Raw genomic sequence first — 14,023 nt, forward strand, 5'->3', positions numbered from 1 at the left:
GGCTTTTCACTAAGCTGAACCTTTTGTTTAGAAGTAGAAAGAAACAGATCATTTAAGATGATCTGAGAGCTGTTCAAAAAAGTGATGAGAATGTTGATGAGGGTAAGCTGTGCACAAAAAGGTGTTCCTTGTATTTCTTTAACAGCATAATACTCATTTAGATCTCTAGGCAATAACATAGCACCACTACAAAGCCTCATCTCCTCTCTTCACCTCACTCCTGGTTGCTGGGGGGACTGGTCAGCTGCTGGAGGAATGTGTTGTGGGCTGGAGTTGTAGCTGTAGCTCGAGACCAGCTTTGGGGAACTGCCATGCTACCCTAAACCAGCCACTCCACACTGCCCAGTTAGGGAGGTGGGCTGCGGGAATGCTGAGACCAAGAGGGGAGGAATTTCACTGGTTGACCTGCCAGAGAAATGCCATGCAGAGAGCAATGAAGAGAGAAACCTAAAATGAGAGCGAGAGACAGAAAAGCATATCTCAGCCAATTGAAACGCAGCCTGTCAGTGTCATTTTGGTTTCGTAGGATGATTACTGATGATGGGCCAGTTGCTGAATGAGCTGGTTGCCACACAGACACTGTGGCACCGCATCTGACTTCGATCTTTTCAGGTTCAGCGGGCATAACCAAAGTAGCTTCAACAGTTTATAATCAGCACATTTAGAGATGTTTCCCATTATTTACCATGCAAATCATCCATCTGTCTTAGTGGACATTCATCACTTGAACGTGATTGGATGTATTCGTGTTTTTGCGTAAGTAAATTTGAAATCAGATGGTGTGCACCAGTGTGTACATGTGGCGGAGATGGAGTACAAAGGAGGAGGGGCGCTTGAAGGCCCAGTGTACTTGCCAAAGTCTTTACGGCGCCCAGAGAGCCATGCTGCAGCATCATGGTCCACAGCATGGAAAGACATGGGGCAGATGGGTGCAGTGTAGCAACTCAACCTCCCCCTTCTCCTCCCAAATGTGAGGCAGCAGTGGTGGGAATGGCACAGTGTGAGAGGGAGTCTAAGTTCAGGGCTGAAACAGAAAAGCTGTTGGAGGGGCATTTGGGGGCTGGGAGAAATTGAGGACTGAAAGCTGTTTTTTTTTTTTAGAGGGGGGGGGGGCACCGGAGAAGCTGTTGGTGGGGCAGAGATCCTGCAATGGAGAGGGAAAGCCAATCCCCCCTGTCACATCCCTTTGAAATCCAAGTGCAGGGGCACGAGCCCAGGGAGGAGTGGCAGCGTGGCCCAGCGCCTGGGCAGACAGGCAGTCACCGCACTGGGCCGCAGTCCAGCTCGCCTGGCCTGGCCCCTTCCCACTGTAGCCCACCCCGTCTGGACCAGGCTTACGGGAGTCAGGCAGCAGACCCCCAGTGGACAGGCCGGAGCCCTGCGCTACTGAGTAGCATCTCAGATCCTCTGCTGGGTTTGAAACAGCAGAATCCCCCAGGAAGAGAGGCCCTGCGGAGCTTAGGAGGTGCCTCCACTGCCTCGCAGCTTCTCCTGCACCCAGGCCTCTGGATGGGGGCCCAGTGTAGTCTGCTGCTGATGATAACCCCCACCTCACCACCAGGCCGTTCTGCCTTCAGGGCCCTGTGCAGGTCCACACATCCCCATGGCAACAGTGGCAGGGCCGTCCACACAATGTGAGTGGGCAACAAGCCAAGTGCTGCCAAATTGGGATGAGGGAGAGACATTTTGGGAGAGTGCTCAATCCTGAATCTTTTCACCTTTATGTTGTCTCTGGGTAATCGTGTTTTTGGCTTCAGTGAGCTAATATCAGAGATTTGGCCAGAATTGTGGTCAGCGGCACCAGAGACGAGTGCACTTTTGCGAGGTTCCCCGCCTCCCGTGTTTCTTAAATTCAACTACTTCTCTTCAGGCTGGAAAACATTACTTGTCAAATATTGCTAACAGCAGCAGCAGGCATTTATAAAATTAAACCCTCGGGTGGGCTGATATATTCCGAAGCGTTCCTTGTGTGTTTAAAGAGACCTTGTCAAGGCAATATTAAGCCTGCGTAAACACAAGTAGTTCAATGACATTCGCAGCAGCCACCTAAAGTTGATTCCCCACCCCCTCCAGCCACTGGGAAGATACTAAGTGGTTGGGTGGTGTTTACTGAAAGTGGATATCTGCTGTTTGTTTTGTTGTTCTGCTTCCCGACCGTAAACACTGCATAGATTTCCTTGAGTGGTGTTTGAAACACATTTGTGTGTGCGTGCCATGTGTTATATTTGCTGATAACAGGATTTACTGAAATTGCGAATCACCAGTTGAGAAAGGTTAATTGTCAGTGCAAGTGGTAGAATGGGTACATGCAATAATTATTAGTCTAAGTTGCTTTATTATTTAATGATGCTAATTAGGCATTAGCTGTGGTCCCCTTTTTGGATCACAACTTCAAATGCATGTCAAATTGCATTAAGTTCACTTTGACATCCATTTATCAAACTAAAGGAATGCTGTTTTGTAGATGTCCTTAGTGTGTTTATTGTTGTGAAACGGATCTGTTCTTGAGGTACTGATCAGGAAATTAGCAGAGGGATTTTTAAGAAATGGCTCATTTTATTTGCCGTGAGGACAATGCACTTTATGATTGGTGCACTTTTAATGGTAGTCTTAGTAGATCGGTCATTTACGCTTTGATCAAGAAAGATATTTGATACGTGCACAAAAGCGGAAATTTGAAAGTGTCTTTTCAGCTGCACTGGATTTTACTCCACTAAGACACACAAGGTTTGGTTTGTGTGCCACCCATGTGGATTAGACTGGCATGAATCTGGCATTAAGGTTAGGTGGAAAGTGACAAGGAAAGAAAGCAAGAGATCAAGGCATGACTGCCAGTGCATGTCATTGCCCTACACTCTCATCAAATAGCCCCGTGCTGCTTATGTTGCTGCCCAGACGCAAATTAATTTGGACGCCTGGAAAGACTGCAGAGCCTGGGACTCATCTCTGCCCTTTAAAAAAGAAAAGGCACCAGCGGAGAGCACTCTTCCAACAAGGGGGTGGGCAGGGGCCGAGAGAGAGGTTTTGATGGATTTCAGTGGAGGTCAACAGAGTGTCTGAAATAAGATGGGAGGGGACAGAGGACATGGTTGAATATGCTTGTCCTGCTATGATGACAAGATGGCTCAGCTACCACTGTGCCACTGGCCTCCCCCCTGCTTTCATGCTCGCCTCCCTCCCCCCTGGAAGCCCCCCCGTCTCCCCGCAGGACACCAGTGAGGTAGAGAGGAGAAGCAAGCGGGGGGAGAAGAGTGGGGTGCTGATGGTTAGCTGCCGTTTAATCTTCTCCTTGGCTCACTGCAGATTCTTTCACTACATGCCCCTCTCCCTCATCTCCCCAAATCTGTACCTGCTCATCCCTGGGCCCGCTTTACAGGGGGAGCTCTTGATCAGTGAGGTGATGGAGAATAGCCCTCGTCACACACTCCAAATAGGATCAGATTGCCTGGGAGCAAAAGGTGAGAGCTACATGGAGCTTGGTTAAAATAGAGGAGGAGGTGGTGTGGAGATGCTTCAGCAACCAGACACTACCAGGAAATGAGCTCAGTTTGAGATGGACTTTCTAGTTCTTTGAGATTTTTCTGAGGGGTTTTGGTGCTGGTGCAGAACGACCACAAAACTCCAGTGCATGCGTTGGCCAAGAGGGGAGGAGAGCGAGGTGGAGACCACACTCTCCACTGGCTTGTCGTTGGCATGTCGTTAACCTCCTGGGGATTGGGGGGGAAAGGGAATCAGTCCTCTGTATGCTTTAAACTCAGGGTTCGTTTGTAAGGTGCCCGGGGAGCACTGCACCCCTGCTGGAGGACAGGGTACCAAAACAGCAGCATGCTGACAAAAGGGGTGGAGTAAAGGGTTAAATAAAACCACATGCTGGGTCATAGAGCAGCCCCCCTGGGTTCAGCAATAAACAGTTAAGTTGCTCAAATGAAGTGTTTCAGTAGTCTGAAAAAGCTTTTAGTTATGTATTTATTTTTTGACCCAACTCATCACTGATCATGTCTGATTTAAGATTTAAAACTGCAGACGTATTATCAGCAAAATCTACTTTAAAAAGTACTCCTTCAGAAAGTCTGAACTTTAAATGCTGTACTTCAACGTGGTTTTAATTTTGATTGGTTCATACACAGTATTTATAAAGGTTACATACTTTGTCTTAAGATGAACGAGTAGTGTTTTAAAAATTGTAATACTTCCCTCAGAAAAGGAGTAAAGTATTAAAGATTTGGAACTGGAAACAGAGGGGAACCACAGCACATTATACACTATATTATTTGCTTAAATCATAGAAAAGCTGGTGTGTGAATGTGACAAGTTGCTTTCTCCGTGTTGGAAAAGGAAAACAATAACACAAATATTTAGTTTCGAGGTTAAAGTGTGCAAGTTGATGAGATGGAGGCCAGAGCTACAAGAGGTTGGTAACTCTTGCCCAGTCTTGTGATCAAGCACCAGTGGTTACACTACAAACTTCTATTCCTCCTTTTCACCATTGCTCTTTCCACCCCTTTTCTTTTCTACAGTAGTAATGCCTCTCACTATTTTTCTACATCTTATCCCTTTTAATTAGAAAGCAAATTCTGCAGCCTGGAGAGACCTAATCCCCTACTGCCCAACAATGCACGGAGTGGCTTTGAACAGCCGACCTGCAGCCTCAACCCCCCAACGCTTCAAATTCCCCCCACACTGCTGGACCTTCAAGGGGGGAAGGGGTCTTTTTCTTCTCAGAGCATTATTACTTAAGGATACATGTGCTGCGGTATTTGCAGAACTGCATATTTGCATTTTAGGAATGTTAACAGTAATTAACAACTAAGTGACACATGTGACAGAAATGATACAAGTGTGTGCCAACTGGCTCCGTCTCCTCTGCGAGAGATGTAGCTGCATCTGATTTGCATATATATTAATGTCCCTTATTGTATAGATTAGATCCCATTAGCCGTGGTGATTCTGGAAGAAGGTGCAGTCACTGGGATGCAAAAAAGTCCCGTTATTATGTTAAGATCATTTTAAAATTGTTGGGGGGCAAAGAAAAAGAAGGGGTTATGGCACTGATACAAGGTTAAGAGTGATTAGACTCTCTGTCCATCTTGACAATAGGCTGAGATTAGATTCTGCTAGCCCAAAAAGAGGGGCGAAATAGGCCTCCATTAGTTGTCTGTGCATTTACTCCGCTTGTATCTAAAATTACCAGCTTTCTTTTCTTAATAAGAGTATATCTCGATGGGCACACAGCTGCCAGAAATTAAATTCTGGCTTCATTCCTGGGGCTGTGCGCTTTACATCCACTCTGGCACTTATCGTAGTGGCAAAGTGATCATTTACTGAGCTGTTTGTCAGGAGAATTATGAAGCTGTCAGTGCCTGCTCTTGTGCCATCCATAGAAGAGAGGTCATCAGATAGCGGTAATGATGAGAGACAGAGGAGGAGAAAATCAGGCACAGAGAGTCTAACAGTGGCTACAGTTTAATCTACTGATTGCTGCTCTTGATTTAAAAGAAAGCTGAAACCTTGGGAAGTTTGATTAAGAGTCTTTGTGCCACGCTGCCTCCAGTGGCCAAAGTTTTGCTTCACCCATTACGCATTTTCTTTAATAGCACTGAAGCAGACAAACCTAAGACCCATTCTCCTGGGCCATCACACCATGGCAAGTATATAAGGTTCCTCTGAGCTGTTTGATACATATTGTTGTAGCTTTGCTATATTTTTTTAAATTAACTTAATGAATGGAGTCACTGTTTGTTAACTAGCTGTCAGCAGCCTACTGTGTTCCTCAGTATTTTAGTGCCCTGCATCTTCTTGCAATGTTATAATTTGGTTTCCTCTCATCCAACAAATTAGAATAGGAGAAAAGAGTGATTGTGGGGAACAATGTGCGAGATGTTACTAATGCAGAGAGGTAGGTTGAAATTTTAAGTAAATACAATATGGAGTTTTTAAATTATGATTTATATTTATTAAGGAAAAAAATGATCCAAACCTACTTGGCCCTGTGTAAAAAAGCAATTGCCCCCTAAACCTAACAACTAGTCATGCCACCCTCGGTAGCAAGAACTGCAATCAATCATCAGATTAACCCATATGGAAAAGATATATATAAATCTTATAAAGTTTGTATCTGTCTTGTATGAAACTTGTATGAAAAGCATACAAGAGTGAAAGCACATATAAGATCCCATGAAAAATTATATAATGAAACTTGTATGTTTTGTATACTTATTAAAAAAAATATGAAAGTAATGAGAAAGTGGCCACTTTCATGAGTAAATCATATATGTTTTTACTATTTCTTTTCCATATGGGAACTGACAACGAATCTTTATCGATTGATCTAAGAAATCAGAAAGGGAGCACATTTTTCACAGCACTGTATACTGTCATTTATTTGAATGCAGCTTTCGCAAATCCCTCACAATGCACAATGGCAAGCAAAATGTGGAAATTGAAGCAAACGTTTGGTTTAAAGTCTTATTAAATTTACATATTAATATTTCATTTTTCTATTGCAATACTTGTTAAAACTGTTAGTTGACCTGCTGTTTCCGTTTTTGCATCTGTTTGGTTTCTTTTTGTATTTATTTAAGTTTTTTTTTTTCCAATTAATGTGGCCTATTTTTTGGGACACATGATTCTATCGATGCCCAAACTGAAACAAAAGATATCTGTTAGACGTGTTCACCTGATTAGAAAAAGAAAGCACTGTTTTCAACACATTAACCAATAGCAGTGCATGTGATCTGATACAGACGGATTCAACGTTTTTCAACCAGCCAGCTCACTCGTAGAAAGTTTGCGTGATGCTATAATGTGATGATCTGAGGTAAGAGTCAGGTGAACTCACAGCTAATAAGTGGTCATCACGTGTCCTGCATCCTGCACGCTGTAGCTGGTCGGTACCCTGGGTTACACCAGAGTACTTCCAGTCACAAAAACGTCTGATGCAAACTATCTCTTGTTGCGTAAGTGAGGCCATCTTGCTCTGATTTCCAGACAAGGTTCAGCATTTTTCTATGTAAGCAGTGATTGTGTGGTAGTGCAGGTATGAGTGCAGTTTGACTGTAGAGTCACGTGGGTTCATATGCAACAGGAATATAACCGTGACTTGTTAAATTAGATGCGATTACTGTAACGGACTACACAACACAATTACAGTTTTTTTTTTTTTAATTTTAATTATTCAAAATGTTATTGTTTGTTTTGTTTAAATGTTTGCCTCAATGACTTTTCTGGATAACCTTAGTGTAGAAAATGGAAAACCTGTGGATGTAGTGGAAGATCGACTTCTATTGTGAGAATCGATATTAGTTAGTAATGAAAATGAAGACAGGCATTTTGGTTCAAACAAACGAGATGAAAGAAAATCTCTGTCGTGAATTAATAAATTGGGCTCGCGTGTTACACTTTGTAATTTGTGGACCACGTTCGCTGCGTTTCTTCTTCATTTTCATGCTTTCAGCTCTGTCACCTCTCTCCTCTCGCTGTAACAATGTTGTCTTAAATGAATTCAAACAGTGTTTTATTGACACAATGAATGATGTTTCAAAGGAAACACAGATTACAAGAAATAACTTCATTTAGCGTCTATATTAATCATTGCTCAGCTAATTAACACTGATAGAGATGCCCTAAGCTGGGATAGTGCTCTGCGTGCTTGTGTGTGTGTGTGTGTGGAGAGGTGGGGAGTGCTGGGAGATGAGGGCATTCTCCCACTTCCATTTACTTAAAGCTCAGGGGATCTTTTTTTTTTTTTTTTTTGCATCCTGTCGCAATTAGTTACTCACGCTGTCAGTCTGTCTGTCACATCCTGGTGTGTCACACTGAAACAACTATGGAGTGGGCTGTCTGGATGAACAAACAGCAATGTGAGTGCAAGCATTCAGCAAGAGAGCGTGGGTCACACTCTCTGCCTAAGGCCAACATATTCTTTTCCTACTCAAGGGTTCGATTTTCAGAAAGCTACTTAGGTATTATTCTAATCCCTACCCAGTTTCTTCCCCCCAAGGCCAACAACTCAGGTTACCACTTTGGACAGTTGATCAAATGCACTGCTAAAGTTTGAAGCTGTTTGTTAGAGCATAAGAAGCCAACAGTGGCAGATTCGAGGTATTCAACCTAGTCTTCTGACTCCACTGTCATGATAGGTGATTGTATCAGGAATCCAGCGTTGTAGTGCTGCTAATTAGTATGTGAATGTTCAGCAGTAGACTGAGCTGCCAGTCTTTATCTAACTGAGTAGGCGCCAACTTATTAATAAAACATCATCTCTTAATTTGCTATAACAACACATTAGCATGACAAAATCAATGGCTTTGATTTGATATTCATGTATTTCTCTGAACATATTTGCTGCTCTCCTGGGCCTGTATATGCTGTGAGGTGAGGCTTCTTGGAGCTGCTGCAGATGGGGAGGGGGCAGTGGAGGTTATGGTGAGGACTGCTGGGAGTTGTGGGGACGGCCGCCTCTGTGGGATGTTTTTCTCTTGTACAGTTTTGTTGTCTAAATGTTTTACAAACTTAATTGGCATTCCCGGGGGATGGTTGCCAGCTGTCTGCCTGATGGCAAGGGTTTCTAATTTGGTGCATGGCGAAGGTTAGCTGATGGGGTAGCTAGCGGAGCGGAGCAGGGTGTACAACACGCCGCATGCTTCACATGGCCCTGATCAAGCCCAGGGTTTGCTTGTTTTTCCCTCGTTTGTCCAACAACAGACATTGCTTCACCGGGAAAGAGAGTAACAGCTGCTATCTAACAAGCAGAGTGCAGAGAGTGCTGGTCCGTGATGTTGGAGTGAAGTTTTGGAGAGAGCTGGCTAACCAGTGGTGAAGCTGGCAACAGGCTGGGTGCATAAATGGTATCATGGATCATGGGCTGTGGTACCTTATCACCTCTAACCTGTAGATAGTGCTTTATTCTCATCCAAGAGATTTTTTCAGTCATAGTTAAAGTAGGATTTAAAAGTTATGGACAATGTTTTTGAAGGTCTTTGAACCTCCGCCTTCTCTCTATAGCATCTAAACTGCTTTTTAACTTTCATTCAGTCACTTTTGTCTCTTCCTCACAGGTGAAACTCTAAATCATCTCCTCAACTCCAGCCAACCCTTTTAAATTTGACAATCTGATGCCACTGAGGGATTTGAAAGGTCAAACGATCTATTTTAAGAAGTCAAACTAAGCTCACGTTCTGCCTTAAGTACTAATTAATATAAAAAAGCAGAATAAAGAGCTTGGGAGCATTAAAGGTTTAAGTAATGAATGGTGGATAAGAAACCGCTGACACGCTAATGGACTAAAACCAAAGATTCTTATTTACATAAAAAATGTAATTAAAAAAACACAAATGTGCTATGTAAGTTGGTTTAAATAAAAACTTAATTTCCTTTAGGAATTATTTGGTTAGAGAAGGTGGTATTTCCTTAGATGCCAGTTTTACATAATTAACCTAGATTGGGTTGCAGGTTTAGCAGGAGTGTGCTTTGTTGTGCTGCTTTGCTATGTACAGACAGCTATATTGTTAAAATTGTAATAGTTCCCCTGGATTTCTTGTGTTGCTGTGGCATTGACCTCTAAGGGCAACCATACATATTGCCTGAAGATATTTTGACACTGCAGGATCTGTAAACTAAATATCCAGAAAGCATGGTATCACCCGCTTCCTTCAAAAAACACACACAAATACATCCATGGTCACCTACAAGTTAGCCCCTTCAAACCTCATCCCAACCAGCCGTACAGGCCAGTACAGCAAGATTCATCTGTCAGCAAGCATCTTCTGCGCACATTAATATCAATGCATGGTGCTGCATAGTCACATTGGATAATTGGCATGCAGTAGTGGCACAGTGGTGGAAAATGTAAAAGTTGCTGGTTGTTCAAGGGTAAATAGAACTTGTCTCCATGACAAGGTGGTGACAGCTGAGTGATTTATAAATATGCTTTTTAAAACTCTCCCACATGAGCGCAGTAGTATTCTGAGCTCAGTATTAAGTCAGTGGAGTTGCATGCAGAGGTTCACCTGAGTTTCCTCTCATGTGTTATTCTAATTGCAGCTCTGCAGTTTTGCAGTCTGTGAACAGAAACAAATGGTAAACGGCCTGTATTTATATAGCGCTTTTACTAGTCCCTAAGGACCCCAAAGCGCTTTACACAACCAGTCATCCACCCATTCACACACACATTCACACACAGGTGATGGCAGCTACATTGTAGCCAAAGCCACCCTGGGGCGCACTGACAGAGGCGAGGCTGCCGGACACTGGCGCCACCGGGCCCTCTGACCACCACCAGTAGGCAACGGGTGAAGTGTCTTGCCCAAGGACACAACGACCGAGACTGTCCAAGCAGGGTCTCGAACCAGCAACCTTCCGATTACAAGGCAAACTCCCAACTCTTGAGCCACGAAACAAAGATCAACCAAATGTCCTTTTATGTAAAATACCATCCTGTGAGCCAAAGTGGAGTTTTACTTGAGTGACCAATCCAAGAGATATTCCTAGAGTACCCTATCGGAAGATAGCTAACAGCTGCAACCTCTCTGCTATTGATGGGATACTTTGCAAAAATCTTGGCTCAAGGACCATCAGATTTTTTTCTCCCCAAACAAGAGGCCGGATGTGGAGAATGCAGAGGATCAAGGGATCTAAAGCTTAGTAAAAGCACTGCATTCATGATGCATGTGTCTGATGGTCGGGAACGGAGGAAAACATATGCTGAAGTCTTTATTGGCATTCTAGGGAAGATTGGAGGGACAATCAATTTGCTGTGAGTCCTCTGGGTCTCTTGGGATATACAAATGACTTAGTGGCCGTACTCACACAAAGATGCTGATTCCCTGGGCTTGACTTCATGGGCAAATGCCACTGGTTGAATACCACTCACTGATTTTCTTTACATTGCTAAAGGATGACTCATGTATCTGCAGGTGGATAAAGTGGACATGCAAAAGGTGTGTATCTGAACCTGGGTGGTACGGTCAAACCTTGTTTTAACATGGCTGCTCTTGACTTTAATTGGCCTTATAATAGTCTAATTGATAAGTGTTGTGAGTGGGACAGGGAGGGGGCAAAGGGTTGCACTACGCCCCTGGCTGTGGTGCAGACTTGAGAGGAGCATGCGGGGGCACTGCTGATTATTCAACATGTTTCTCTAATCCCAGCCCTTGTGGTAGGAACCTGTGAAAGAGCCTGGTCTTTGTACCGGGGGGCTAATCGTGTTTTGGAAACGCCGATCGAGGCTAATCTTCTGGCCTGCTTCTAATGTGGAGCCGCTGATATCCTCTGCTGCGATAAATTAAGCTACTTATTAATCTAATTATGGTACATTCATCCCCACAAACTTTCATGTGACTTGGAAAGCCCCCCCTTCCCCCCTCGTTTCACCATTAACTCCTGCACCCCTTCATCCTCCCCCTCTGCAAACCTTGAGACTGACTCTGCTGTCTTAGACTGCATGGCCCTGGCCGGCCCAATTAGGAGCCCTCAGGATTTTGCCTCTAACGAGCCTCCAGGCTCCAGTCAGCCTTTCCACACAGACTAGGGTCAGCCTTGCTCATTCTACTTACACCCCCTCCAACTTCACCCAAAATCTCCACCTGCTCTTTTCTGCCTTTCTTTACCCATTTTCCCCCTTCATCTCACTTTGAAGGGCCAAACTAGTTTAATGTTATATTAAATTTTATTTTGCAGTTTCTTTGTATGTCTTTATGTCTCACAAAAAACAAGTTAAAAAAACACAAACTGGCTATTTTTATTTTTTTTTTTGCTCCATGTTTCTTCCATCAGTGAACCCTTTTGGCTCTCTTGTAGACTTGTTTTATATTTTCAAATCCAAAAGTGAAAGTGGTCTCTTTCTGGCCTTCCACAGGCTGTGCCATGCTATCATTCTCTGCTTCTCATACTTCTGCTCCCAGCTTTTGCCTGATGTTACTCCCGCTGTATTTGCTGGTCTTTCACAGGGTGCTGTGGCTCTGTTGGGTGGGGATCTTGAGAAGATGTAAGGCTAGCTATGGGGAAGTGAGAGCAGGATGACAGGCCCCTTCCCTCCATGGACAGTGACCCTGAAGGGAGATGAAAGAAGTTCCCGTCTGCACTTTAGCGGCTCAAACAGGGCTGCAATCATCCGTGAAGTCTCTCCTACCTCCCCTCCCCCGCTGTCTCTCTTGTGCACCTTACCCTTTCCATACTTTCTTTGATTTTAGGTGGGGTGGAAAAGAGTGTCACAGCACCCTGGTGTTTGGACCCCTCTTTTTCCTCAGCCCCTCCTCATGTCTTTCTCATGATTTGGCTCCTTTTTCCTGGAGTCAGTGGGCCAGTGCTAAACTAGCAAAGCTAACTTTTACCTCTTTCTCAATGGTGCATATTCTGGAATCAGCTACACATATTTTGTTTTGCCCAAAAAAGTACTGATCTTTCTTACATGGGGCTATGTGCACATTGAGTGCAAGAGTTGTCCGCCATATTGGATGTGATGCAACCATGAGTTGTTAGGGAAAACTGTTTATTTCCCAACATCCAACTTGGATGTTGCTGGCTTTCTCTGACTGAAATCAGTTGCAAACTATGCACTGCACCAAGTTGTTTTTTTTAGTTGCTACCAGATTGTCACTGTTGCCTGTTTTTTAATGTTTATATGCATATACTTGTTATCTATTAGTCCAATGGTAGTAAAACTTGGAAAAATGTGAAGCAAACCAGAAATGGAGGAGGTTCACCTTCAAAATAAAAGTCAGACCTTTTTGGAATCTGCTGGCTGCAGTGCAGAAGCACAGCTTTTACTTTGAATGTAAACCTTCTTGATTTCCTGTTTGTGTTGCACTTTTCCAAGTTTCACTGCGACTCAGAAAGTAGCTGGAGAGCCTTTGGAGACAAGTCCATCCCTTGTGTTCAGACTAGGACTGCAGCGATATCTTAGCCACCAAAGCAATTACAAGGAGATTTTTGCCAGCCGGTCAGAGAATACTGATTTTTCTGGTGGTTTTTCTGATTTTCCTGTAGTTGACAAATGGTCATGGATCAGTCTCTTGGTATGTATGACTGGGGCCTTATTCACTTGATCTTATGTTGTCACTATGAGTGTTATACATGGAAATCAACTTGATGTCACATAATTAGTGGACACACATTTGCAAAACCTCAACTGGTTAGCTCTCAAGAAGCACCAAGGCAGAACTGGCACCAACACCCGAACCTGCTCAGTGGACCATAAGAGCTATTTCTATAGAACAGAAGGACAGATTGCTTGTAAGTTTACATTATTTTTCTCATAACACGGTCAAAAATCTTTTAATCGTTGTTCATGGAACTTCATTTAATTGCTCTTCTTACATGACCCTAGGTAACTCACCTTTTACAGGTATATTGTGAGTGGCATTAACCTTCTGCTGCTCCCTTACTCAAATGATGTTGTGGATGTGTTCTTTCTCAAAGCAAAATGGAGGGTTGAGACAACAGGGAAGCACTCTCTATCATTTGTTCTTAGAAACAAAGGTTCTTTGCTGCTATCAAACTCTCATTAGATATGGAGAATTGAGTGTGCGGTCTTCACTACGTACCAAACAGCGAGGTGATAACACAACGTAGAGGCAGGCCAGGATGCTAATTGCATGCCGAATATTTATAGTCCAGACAATTAGCTGTGCCTTTTATATGCAAAATAACAACAGCAGCAGTGGCAACAGAGAGAGGGATGCGGATGGAGGGGGGGGGGGGGGGTAAGTAATTAAGATGCTCAAAACAGGACAGGGACATGCAGTCTGTTGTGCTCTGATTTGTTGCTAACAAACACAATAATTAGCCTGTTATTGCAGGATAATGAAGTTGCCAGTGTCCTTTTCCCTCTGCCAAGCGACATCCTGTACAAGGACAATCGCTCCACTGCTCCTGTTACTGTGGACAGGGCCCTGAGGGGAAGGTTGTTGAGAAGTTCAGGGGTCACAAACCATGATCTGGTATGGGAATAGTACGGTGTATAGTGGTAGCATAAGGCTTTACGGCTGTCTTTGTGTAGTGGTGAAGTGGCAACCTAATTTCCATT

Source organism: Mchenga conophoros, linkage group LG19, assembly GCF_057382185.1.
Source record: "Mchenga conophoros isolate Kocher_MC1m ecotype Shallow Benthic linkage group LG19, M_conophoros_male_GT1.1, whole genome shotgun sequence".
In the NCBI taxonomy this organism is placed as follows: Eukaryota; Metazoa; Chordata; class Actinopteri; order Cichliformes; family Cichlidae; genus Mchenga; species Mchenga conophoros.